Raw genomic sequence first — 12,641 nt, 5'->3', positions numbered from 1 at the left:
TCCCTAACATTCCATGATTCTGTGATCCAGATGTGCCCAGGTATGTTGAAGATGTTGATCATTTTATGGCATGACTTAGCTTTCCATTGGGTGGTGATTGCAGAGGCTATGACATTGTGGAGACCTCTTACAGAGCCAGTATTTATATGTTTTGCTTTATATTTTCTACTTCTTCCTTTTCAACAGGTTTTGACTCTTGTGCTAATTTTGCTGTGCTGATTTTCACCTTGTTTCAAAGTAGTGATCCCCACACTAGTTGCAGTTGTTTGGGATTTGTCCCTCCTTTTGTTTTTTCCTCATGGAGAAAACACTTTCAAAAGCATAAACATAACACATTTTATGTTGAATTAAATATTTGCAAACTTCTGTGAACAGTTAGAAAATTTATTGTCTTGAGAGGGAACTGTTTAGATGAGGCTGAAAAAAAAACTTAATGTTTTCCAACACTGAACTTTTTTTCAGATCTCTTTTGAAGTCATTATTTACTTTCTCATGATGACAAGAGACATGAACCTGGAAGCATGAGTGATTAGGTACTTCATAATGTACTGGTGAATCAGGCTCAAATTATTTAGTAAATAAAGCCTTTAAAATTATTGCATAACTGTCCTGTTTCTTTACCTGATCCCTTTAGTATTTGCCACCTTCACATGAAGGCAGTACTGTGTCCAGTTCTGGAGCCCCTATTACAAGAGGGATATGGACGTTCTGGAACATGTCCACGAGGATGGTCAGAGGGCTGGAGCATCTCTCCTATGAGGACAGACTGAAAGAGTTGGGGCTGTTCATCAGAGGGCTGGAGCATCTCTCCTATGAGGACAGACTGAAAGAGTTGGGGCTGTTCAGTCTGGAGAAGAGAAGGCTCTGAGGTGACCTTATTGTGGCCTTCCAGTATCTGAAGGGGGCCTATAAGAAGGCTGGGGAGGGACTTCTCAGGATATCAGGTAGTGATAGGACTAGGGGGGAATGGAATGAAGCTGGAGGTGGGGAGATTCGGCTGGACGTGAGGAGGTTCTTCCCCATGAGAGTGGTGAAGCCCTGGAATGGGTTGTCCAGGGAGGTGGTTGAGGCCCCATCCCTGGAGGTGTTTAAGACCAGGCTGGATGAGGCTCTGGCCAGCCTGATCTAGTGTGGGGTGTCCCTGCCCCTGGCAGGGGGGTTGGAACTAGATGATCCTTGTGGTCCCTTCCAACCCTGACTGATACTATGATACGTAATCTGTTCTTAACTCTTTCTGCTAAATGTTTGGACAGATAAACCTTAAACATGAAGATTACTTTGGGACTGCTAAATCCAAATACTCAGAAATAAACAGACAGTTGTTAACATATCCCTGAGTAACACCTGGTATGAGCAACTATTGTTTATGGGAAGAGTTGAAACCACATTTTACCATGTGACTAGCTACCAGACTTTAGTAATTGAAGTACTCTGTATCATGGAAACTGTGCTCTGCAAAGCGCAAAGAGCATATGGAAGAATCATGGAAAGACCAGGAACATGAAGCTATGTGTTCCCAGGAGTCCAAGTTTATCCCTACACGCATAAACTAAGACCTTTCTGCATTTTAATTGTAAGTTCTTGACAACATACAAAGGCTATCAAGTTCGTTGCTCTGGGCTTTTTTGGGGGGTTGGTTTGGCTTTTTTTAATTCATTTTTTGATATTTGTCTGCTCTGTATTTTTGAGAATGAATGAATATTATTTTGGCATTACAATTCCATTTATATTAAAATGGGGTAGTTACTTGAATACTTCTCTTGCTTACTGTTTGTACATCAGGAAAAGATTCTGAAAATTTTTGAGGAGCTGGGAAAGAGCTTCAGGAATGAATGTGGCACTGGGAGATGCTGTGACATGCCTTGAGAGACTTAGCGGGGGTTAGGGATTCTCTTTGGTTAATTCATTTGAGAAGAGATTTAAACAAGAGTCCATGATAGCTATGATCACACCCATGGGATGAGGCGCCTGGCATCAGCAGTGCTGGAGCTATGTCAATCCAGACTGGCAGCAAAGGATTTCTTGGTAAGGGTGGGTAGCTACTAAAACAAATCCCTACAGTAATATGATAGACTCTTCAACCCTGGAATTTTTAAACCAGTGTGCTGGGTTGAGGCAACCCCCTCTCCCCACCACGGGCAGGAATAAAACACTCAGACAAACGGATTGCAAAAGTGATGAAAGTTTAAATGGAAAGCAGTGAAATGTTACAGAAAACCCAAAGCGCAGTGACAAAGAGAGATCCCAAAACAAACCCAGAGGCATCCCATTCCCACCTGAGGGTACACCCGAGACCCTCAGGGCTCCTTCTTCCCCCTCCCTCTGCTGGGCTAGTCTCAGCTGGCCAGGCCTGAGACTGCCCATCCCCCTGTGGCCTTGGGCCTAGCCAGGCCCAAAGCCAGCAGACATCTCCCCCAGTTACCGGCTGGCGGAGGAGGAAGAAAAGAGAAAGTGCCAGACCCTGCACTGGATCTTATAGTGGTGCAAAGAATTATGGTAGGAAATACACACAATTTCCTGTGTCCATCCCTCTGGGCTGGACTTCTGGACACAGGAAGTGAACACACCGGGGGGCACCCAGCTCAAACTGCAACATGCCACCCCTTATTTCATACCATAATCTTTGCACCTAAACACATCATCAAATCAGAAATCTCCTGATGATATGTCCAGCGAAGTCCACATCTTCATCTGGTATCACAATATCACTAAGGTTGGAAGAGACCTCGAGGATCATCGAGTCCAACCTGTCTCCACAGACCTCATGACTAGACCATGGCACCAAGTGCCACGTCCAATCTCCTCTTGAACACCTCCAGGGATGGTGACTCCACCACCTCCCTGGGCAGCCCCTTCCAATGATGAACGACTCATGCCTTGTATAGGTGCTCTGTGCTATTTCCCCATTTGGCTTAATACTGTTTAAATTTATACTATTGCCTACATACTGTACATATCCATTGTAAATATACCACAACCATACACCATACCTATTAATATGGGGTTTGGCAATTTTTCATATTAATAAATAATAACTAATATTTTATTAAGATCATGTTTTCCTTTTTAATAACTCATAATTAATATCCACAGCAACAGCTTGTCTCAGTAGTCTTGAAGGCTACAAAACTGAATTTGTTAACTGAAATAACTTAATTTACCTATTTTATTACTCATCAATATCCTGCAGTCCTTTATATTGTTTTAGTCATATCTAGGATTTGGATATGTATGCTTGTGTGCTTCCACGTGTGCTTGGTTACTCCCAGCATTCACATGCAGTGCTTGGTTACCTCCAGCATTCACATACAGGAAAAAAAAAAAAAGATAACATCCCCCACACACAACATTTAAACAGAAGTTTGTATCCTGAAATTATTCATTTCACTTGATTTGTATTCTGAAAAATAGTTTTATTGATTAATTTCTGATTAAAAAAAAATTGTCAAGTTTGGCTTTCTTCCAGTCCTGCATTGTGGTGTTTCACTGTGGAGCAAGGCTAGGAGCACACACAAGAACTGATGGGGAAGTTCTGGGATCTGTGTTCCCAGATTAAGTTGTAATCTGTTTTCAGTATCAAAATGTTTCAGTGTATTTTATTTCAGTTTGATTTTGCAGCCTAGATTCTCCATCCCTGTAGACTTCTCTTCAAGGTAAGAAAGGATTTGTTTCTCTGGTTACGTATCCCTAATTGTTGACAGGTGCCCCTCAGATTTTGAGTTGCTAGTAGTACTGCTTTGTTCATACTATATATTTGTTCATCAACCAGGAGTTTGGGTCATTTGCTAATATCTACTAGAATACTGACTCTCATTCCCTTTAATTGACAATATGGACTGAAGACCTGAGGGCAGGAAAGTTCAGTCTACCTCTACTCAGGTCCTCATAACCCAGGCAACTTGATGGGCAGCAGTGGGACAGTGATGCATCAGATCTGCAGTTGCTGGCCATGATGGACAGTAGATGTCACTCCTGCCTAACATACAAATATTGGTATCTCCATTGAAAGGATGGGTCCTTTCTAAGTGTGTATGGGCAAGGGGCAGGGAGAGTGCTGATCATAATTGCTACTGAATTAAACCTTTATTGTCAGATAAAAAGATGTCTACACAGAAAACCATAGCTTTTATGGTTTCGAAGAGACCTTTAGATATCATCTAGTCCTGTGCCCCTGCCTTGAGCAGAGACATCTTTGACTACATCAGGTTACTCAATGCCCCAGCCTGACTTGAATACTTCCAATGATGGGGCATCAACAGCTTCTCTGTGTAACCTATTCCAGCATCTTACCACCTTTATCATAAATAATTTCTTCCTTATGTCCAATCTAAACCTACCTTCTTTCAGTTTAAAACCATGGGCCCCTGTTGTATTGCTGGACACTGATGAAAAGTCCCTCATCTTTCTTATGAGCCCACTTGAAGTATTGAAAAACTGCAATATGATAATTCTTGGAGCTTTTGATTTCCTAGGCAAGATATTGTACCCACACTTTGTTCTGAATCCCTAAAGAAAGGTATACTGCATTCTTAACAAAAGGTATATTTCTAGGGGTGAATTTGGCACAGTTGGGAGGGGGGTTGCTCAGTCTTTGAAAAGTGCATTTGAGGCCTGCTAAGTTATGCAGAATTGCCTGTCTCATCAAAAGCTTCCTATTTTGATACATTAACCAGTGGGAACTTTAAAGTAAGTTTGGGTACTGAGAGGCTTGAAGGAGAATTTCTTGGCCATCCAAGGGTAAAACCTGCAAAGTTGCAATCCATGGGAACAAGTGTGCTATTTGCAGGGCTTTTTTCTTGCTAAGTGAGAACCAGGTTCCCTGAAGAGAAATATTAGTTGCTCTCTCACAGGTAACAGCTCTCACTGTACCTCACAGTAAAACTCACTTTTTGGCAATATGTGGAAATCACAGTAATTTCTGACTTCTGATGGGGTTCTGGCTTGTGGCCACAGACCAAAATCAGGCTGTCTCTCAAACAGTGACCATTTTAAAGACTTTTCACATAAGATAATTTTCCTACCAGGAAAAAAAAAAATAAGGGAGGAAAAAAAAAAACAACAACAACCAAACCAAACCAAACAAAACAGAACAAAACAAAGTATTTACTGTTTTGACATAACAACTACATAAACACTTCCAGTTGTGTCTGGATCCCTAGTTTCACTTTACAGGACCAGAAGGTGCTTATATGTAAAAAAGAGACCAATTATCTTTATTATTATTAATGTCTGTTGTGGATGTATGATTTCAAGGGCAAGGCAGAATAAAGGAATTACACATCTGGGACATCACTTGACAGAGATGATGAAGGTGAGATATTTCACTAATACACATCTGCCACAGACTCCTCCTGAAGCATTTCCTGGTTTAGCTGGGTATCTTTAAAGCCTCCTCCAATCCAAACCATTCTGTGAATTTCCCCTTATATCCACTCCAACACAGAACTCAGTCAAGCATTAAATGCTTGTTTTCAGAAGACTCTTTTTAAAACCTAAGCTTTGTCAAAGTAGCAGTGTTATTAATTACCCTAATGAACACAGTGACAGGGAAGTATGTCAGATTGGCAGTACTTGAATTTCTCCAGAGGAAGTTGGTGTATGGCTTCTTTCATAACCAGCAAGTTGCATCCACTGCAGTGGCACTCGGTAACTGGGGTTTATTTAAGAAATAGTGAGACAAGGTTTACTCTGCTTTCTGAGACACCCACTCCCTTGCTCATCCCAACACTGTGGTCACAAAGTCTCACCACCCATTTCAGCATGGAAGTTGATGTTAGCCCAGAATGGTAAAGAAGAAAGTCAGGCTAGTTCATGCCATGATGCTTCTCTTCGTCAGCATTATGGACCACAAGCTGCCTGGTCTCCTGCATCTTGCCCCACTGCTCGGTTATTCTTCCAGGCAAGACCTTTGTCTATTTTTGCAGGTTCCCTTCTTTCTGAAACCACTCCTTCATTTCAGTAACTCCTCTCATTGGCACTGGCTTTTCTTTCTGGAACTCTAAGCCTTCTGTGTGCAGAAGTAAAATGTGTAATTGCCCCCCTAATTGTAGGGTTTGCCTCATGTCTGGTTATTAATTGGAGGATTCAGGATGACCATGTTTGTTCAGCTCAGGTGGAATGAACATACCTGCTGCATCCAGAAAGCAACCGTCTTCAACTTGAGAATTTCAGAAAGTCACTCCCCACACACTTGTACACCCAGTTTTCTGCTGCCTGTTTGCATTCACAATTAAAGTTATATAGGTTTTCATCATGCCAGAACAAGAGAACACAGTCTCAAACTGCACCAGGGGAAGTTTAGGCTCAAGGTGAGGAGAAAGTTCTTCACAGAGAGAGCTGTTAGCTGTTGGAATGTGCTGCCCAGGGAGGTGGTGGAGTCACCATCCCTAGAGGCATTCAAGAGGGGATTGGACGTGGGCACTTGGTGCCATGGTTTAGTAGTCATGAAGTCTGTGGTGACAGGTTGAGCTTGATGATCTTTGAGATCTTTTCCAACCTTACTGATTCTCTGATTTCATATGTTTTTCATCATGCCTACCATTTCAAGCATAGAAATTCAGGATACTTGATTTTAGATCCTTTGCTATGCTCTGAAGCCTTGGCACTAGATGGTAATGTTTCCATCCTTAAAAACAAACAAACAAAAAACAACACCCACAACCTTCCTTTGAAGGCACAGGCATGAATTATTTTTGTAAGTTATGTATGTTTTTATGGAGGAATCAGAAAATTATGGCTGCTCTGAAGTAAAGCCTTTGATTATCAGCTCACTGCACAGCCATGCACTTGTCAGGAAAGCAAAAGATGTGGGAGATTTATGATGGCCTAACACTTTTCTTTATTGTGGGCAGAAGTTTGGTAAGACAGGAAAACTGAGCTTTGTAGTCATATTTTGAATAGAATATGTGATTATAAAACATCATGCAAGGGTGTTCTTTTTTATAGTTCTTGGAAAAGAACTATTATACAGGAAGATAATGCCTCTATAAACACCATAGAATCATAGAATGCTAGGGGTTAGAAGGGACCTCCAGAGATCATCGGGTCCAACCCCCCACACACACCCCTTGCAAAGCAGGATTGCTTAGGGCAGGTTACACAGGAATGCACCCAGATGGGTTTTGAAGATCTCTAAAGAAGGAGACTCCACAACCTCTCTGGGTAGCCTGTTCCAGTGCTCTGTCACCCTCACAGACAAGAAGGCTTTTTTCATGTCGCAAGGGAATTTCCTGTGATTGAGTTTTATGTCCATTGTTCCTTGTCCTATCAGTGGGTATCACTGAAAAGGGACTGGGTCCATCCTCCTGACAGCCACCCTTCACATATTTGTAGACATTAATAAGATCCTGTCTCAGCCTTCTCTTCTCCAGACTAAACAGCCCCAGGTCTTTCAGTCTTGCCTTGTAAGAGAGATGCTCCAGTCCCTTAATCATCTTGTAGCCCTCCATTGAACTCTCTCCAGTAGTTCCCTGTCCCTCTTGAACTTGGGAGCCCAGAACTGTAGACAATGTGGTCTAACTAGTGCTGAGTAGAAGGGAAGGAGAACTTCCTTGACACACTCTTCTTAATGTACCCAAGTATACTATTTGCCTTGCTGGCCACCAGGGCACATTACTATCCTGTGGATAACTTATTGTCAACCAGCACTCCAAGGTCATCTGCAGGGCTACTCTTCAGCAAGTCAACCCTTAACCTGTACTGGTGCATGGTGTTGTTCCTCCCTAGGTGCAGGACATTGCACTTATCCTTGTCAAACTTTATTAGGTTTGCCTGCCCATGTGTCCAGTCTGTCCAGGTCTCACTGAATGGCAGCACAGCTTTCTGGCATGTCATCCACACCTCCCAGTTTTGCATCATCAGCAAACTTGCTGAGAACACACTCTGTCCTTTCATCTAGGTTATTGATGAATATGTTGCACAAGAATGGACCCAGCACTCACCTCTGGGAAACACTAGTTACAGGTCTCCAATTGGACTCTCACAACCCTCTGAGCTCTGTTGTTTAGCCAGTTCTTGATCCACCTCACCTTCCACTCTTCTAATCCACACGTCTTGAGCGTTCCCACAAGGATGTTACAGAAGACAGTGTCAAAAGCCTTACTAAAGTCAAGGAAGACAAGTTCCAGCGCTCTCCCTGCTTCAGCCCATTAAGTTACACCATCTTAGAAGGCTATCAAATTAGTCAAACATAACTTTCCCTTAGTAAATTCATGTTGGGTGCTCCTGGTAACCTTATTTTCCTCCATGCACTCAGAGATGACATCCAGAATGAGCTGTTCCATCACCTTTCTAGGGATGGAGGTGAAGCTGACTGGTCTGTAGTTTCCTGGGTCCACTTTCTTCCCCTTTCTGAAGATTGGAGTGATGTTGGCTTTCCTCCAGTCTTCAAGCACCTCTCCTGTTTCCCATGATCTTTCAAAGATGATGGAGAGTGATAGAGCAATAACATCAGCCAGCTCTCTCAGCACTCAAAAGATCTCTTCACTGACCAGTGGAGAATCCGTCTTTCTTCCAGGCTTTCCCTCTTACTTCCAGGGTTTGGGATTCCTGAGGGCTGGTCCTAGTACATTGGCCACAACAACCCCATGCTGGGGTCAGAATGGCTGGAGAGTGGCCAGGCAGAAAGGGACCTGGAGGTGCTGGTGGATAGTAGGCTGAACATGAGCCAGCAGTGTGCCCAGGTGGCCAAGAAGGCCAATGGCATCCTGGCCTGTATCAGGAATAGTGTGGCCAGCAGGAGCAGGGAAGTCATTGTGCCCCTGGACTCAGCACTGGTTAGGCCACACCTTGAGTTCTGTGTCCAGTTCTAGGCCCCTCCATTTAGGAAAGATGTTGAGTTGCTGAAACGTGTCCAGAGAAGGGCAACAAAGCTGGGGAGGGGTTTGGAGCACAAGCCCTATGAGGAGAGGCAGAGGGAGCTGGGGTTGCTTAGCCTGGAGAAGAGGAGACTCAGGGGAGACCTTATTGCTGTCTACAAGTACCTGAAGGGAGGTTGTTGCCAGGTGGGGCTTGGTCTCTTCTCCCAGGCAACCAGCACCAGAACAAGAGGACACAGTCTCAAGCTGCACCAGGGGAGGTTTAGGCTGGATGTTATGAAGAAGTTCTTCATAGAAAGAGAGATTGGCCATTGGAATGGGCTGCCCAGGGAGGTGGTGGAGTCACCATCACTGGAGGTGTTTAGGAAGAGACTTTATGGGGTGCTTGGTGCCATGGTTTAGTTGATTTGATAGTGTTGGATGATAGGTTGGACTTGATGATCTTGAAGGTCTCTTCCAACCTGGTTAATTCTATTCTATTCTATTTTATTCTATTCTATTCTATTCTATTCTATTCGTAAAGACTGAAGCAAAGAAGGCATTCAGTAACTCTGTCTTCTCTTCATCCTCAGTTATCAGGGCTCCCTCTTCACACAGTGGGCCTACATTTTCCCTGTTCTTTTTGCTACTAATGCAATAGTTATACACATTTATCATGCTGAGGGGCCATCCCGAGCTTTGTGTGCTCCCATTTACAATATTAATACAGAGCATAAAGCAGCTCCTTAACAACAAACACTATTGCAAGCAGTTCAGCTGTGCCATCTCCTGCTTACTGTGACTTTCCACTGAACAGCAGCTCCTGGTGGAAGTGTCTATCCTTACCTACATGATGCTTCAGTGAAACTCTTCCTAAATGCTGAGCAGCTGAAGTGCTAGGGTAAGGATCATGGCCTGTCCTGAGAAGAGACACGACGCTGTGAAACCTCCATGGTGAAGATAAACCTCAGCCCTGGGGGTTCCTGCAGGCTGCGAAAAGGCCCTAAGACTGACTTGCTGAAGACTCACTTTGCCCAGGGTAACAGTAATGCTACCACCATTTCAGTACTGTTAGTCTGTTCTTCACTTTGACTTCAGCACTGAATGCATAAAACTGATCAAGCATCACAAAAAAAACTTAATAAAATGCTTTAAAAAAAAAATCCTGAGACGGTAGTTGCCTTGAACTGAAAAAATAAACATTTTTTAATGGTCTCCAGGCCACTTGCAGCCCTTTGGGCACTGTCCAGGCACCACAGTGGTGCTATACAAACATTTAACAAATTACATTCTTGTCAATAACTGTAGGTCTTTCTCTTTCCAGTCTCACACTGTGATTTATTTTTTAAAAAACAAGATCCTGAAACATATCTTAATCCTCTTACTTTCCACACACAGTGTACATGCAACAAGTAAAACAAAAAATAAAGTATGTTGTTATTGCTCCCCTGAGCTGGGGAAGCTGAATGTAGTTGTAAACTCCTTATAACATGCTGCCATTAGTGACAATAGAAGGCATGAGCCCTGTTGCCATATAGCAATGAGATTCCAGAAATGCAGAGAGCAGAGAATCTCAGAAGTCCTCCCAGAAGTCCTCTACTGCTGTGTTGTAGAATCCCTTGCATTACAGAATCTCAGAGTCCCACTTACAGAAGTCCCAGAAGCCATTAACAGGCAAAGCAACTAACAGAAGTCCTGAGCATATCCCTAGCAGCATCCCTAAACTGAAGCCCTGACCAGGAGAAGTAGCTTACTAACAGAAGCAGAAGTCCCTAGCAGTCCTAACCCCCCAATCTGTCCCTAACCTAAATCCCTAACCCAAGTAAACTATTGCTCAGATAGGCTTTTTATATACTCTTTGCTATCAATCACTTAACCAGTAAAATCCAACTACATACATATGCTAAAATCTTTTCCCAAGGAGGTGGTTCCTGCAGCATGTTCCAATCAAAGGGTGCCAATGTGAGGATGTTGTTCTTGGCATACATGGAATGTTATTTTTTTGCTCTTCACAGCATGCTAAGGAATTGGTCAGCTAAGGAATCATGCACTCTGCATGCATCCAGCATCTGCCAACAGAACAGTGGCTGCAACATGTTGTAACACAAAATACTAAGCTAAATTTCTGATCATGAAGAGATGCAAAAGAGATAGAATGCTATACTACATTACTGAAAGACCCCAAAAGCTAGCCTGCTCCCAATGGTTTAAGGCAAGTACAGTTGCCTGTCCTAAGGAAGAGTTATAAACACCTGCCTCAGCTACCTGAATGATATTTCTACAACTAGCTAGTTACCAGTCTCTCCTGCTGTACAACTCCATGTTGTTAAAAAGTCATACATTGGAAACAACTCCAGTTCCCTCACAAAAATTGTTCTGTACATGGGATATATGCCATATCTTATAACAAGGGTACAGCATGCTCCTGAGAAGCAGGGTATTTGGGTTTAAAACTCTGGTGACAGTACCAGAAGTCAAACCCACTTCCCACAGTCCCAAGCAAGTGCTGTAGCCCTGGTCACAGGGGGACAGAAAGTTGTCCACAATGCTTAGGACCATTTCATTCCAGCCCAAATACAATTGGTATTGGCTTGAAGAATTAATCCACTAAATGCTTTCTCAAAAAAACCCAAAAACCAAAACCACAAAAAAACCCCAAACCAAACCAAAACAAACAAACAAAAAATCCAATAATATCATAATATCATTCATTGCTGGGTGCTTGAAAGGAAAGCTGCCCAAACAGTACATATGGACAATAAAATAATTGCTGAAAAGAGCTGGTTTTTCCCTCACTTTGCAACTGTTTGTGCTCATACTTATATGAACACAAGAACTTACTCTTATGTGGCCTGCTTTTTGGCCATATTCTGACCACATTTCATATGTGGTTGAGGCCCCATCCCTGGAGACACTCAAGATCAGACTTGATGTGGCTCTCAGTAGCGTGATCAAGTTGGAGGTATCCCTGCTTGTTTCAGGGGGGTTGGACAAGATGACCTTTGAGGGTCCCTTCCAACTCGATGCAATCTGTGAATCTGTGAAAATGAAAAGGGAGAGTGAGCGCTATACTAAAGACTTCCCAAAGTGAGCTAAGTATTGAAATGGGTATTAAGACTGAGGAAAGAATTGCAAAAGAGCTAACAGAAAAACAGAGTGCTGGAAGAAGAGCTTGTTGTATCCAATGGTATGCCCAGCAGGTGATTAAATAGCAAAAGCAGCATGGCTGCCAAGGGCACACATTTGTTTCCCCCTGCAGTCACGAGCAAGTAACTTGGCAGGAGCTAAAAGGATACTATGCAGTTTATAGGATATTCTGACCTTCATAGTCCAACTCATCAGTAGGCACTGCAGAGGCATGGGTGGCTAAGGCCAGCTTGACACCAGATACATTTACCAGAGTCATGCTGCTAAGATAGCACAGTATTTTTAAACAACATCTCTATACTAACCTGGCTAGATACAAATGCAGAGCAAAAGACCATGGTGCTACCAATATCCCTCACTTAGGACAGAAAGCTGGAATAACAAACACTGGTCTAATTCTGGAAAGCTCCAAGGATCCACCATCGCTTCTGGGCAAACTCCAATGCCTAATTACCTTCACAGGGAAGATTTTGTTTCCTTATGCAGCATTGGCATTTTCCTTGCTGTGACTAGTAAGAGTGTCACCCTGTGTGCTCTGATGAGTGCCTTGGAGGAGGGTTGGTTTTCCTGTTTCTCTCACCAGCCAAACTCTGCTTCTCCTCCTTGCAGCACAGTCTGGCTGCTCACTGCCACCCTGATCATCCCACCTATGGAGCCTGGCTGGTATTCTTCAGTGTGGAAGCCTGTGGTGGTTTTAGG

This window comes from Dryobates pubescens, chromosome 7 (genome assembly GCF_014839835.1).
Source record: "Dryobates pubescens isolate bDryPub1 chromosome 7, bDryPub1.pri, whole genome shotgun sequence".
NCBI lineage: Eukaryota > Metazoa > Chordata > Aves > Piciformes > Picidae > Dryobates > Dryobates pubescens.
This window is presented reverse-complemented; position numbering follows the sequence as displayed.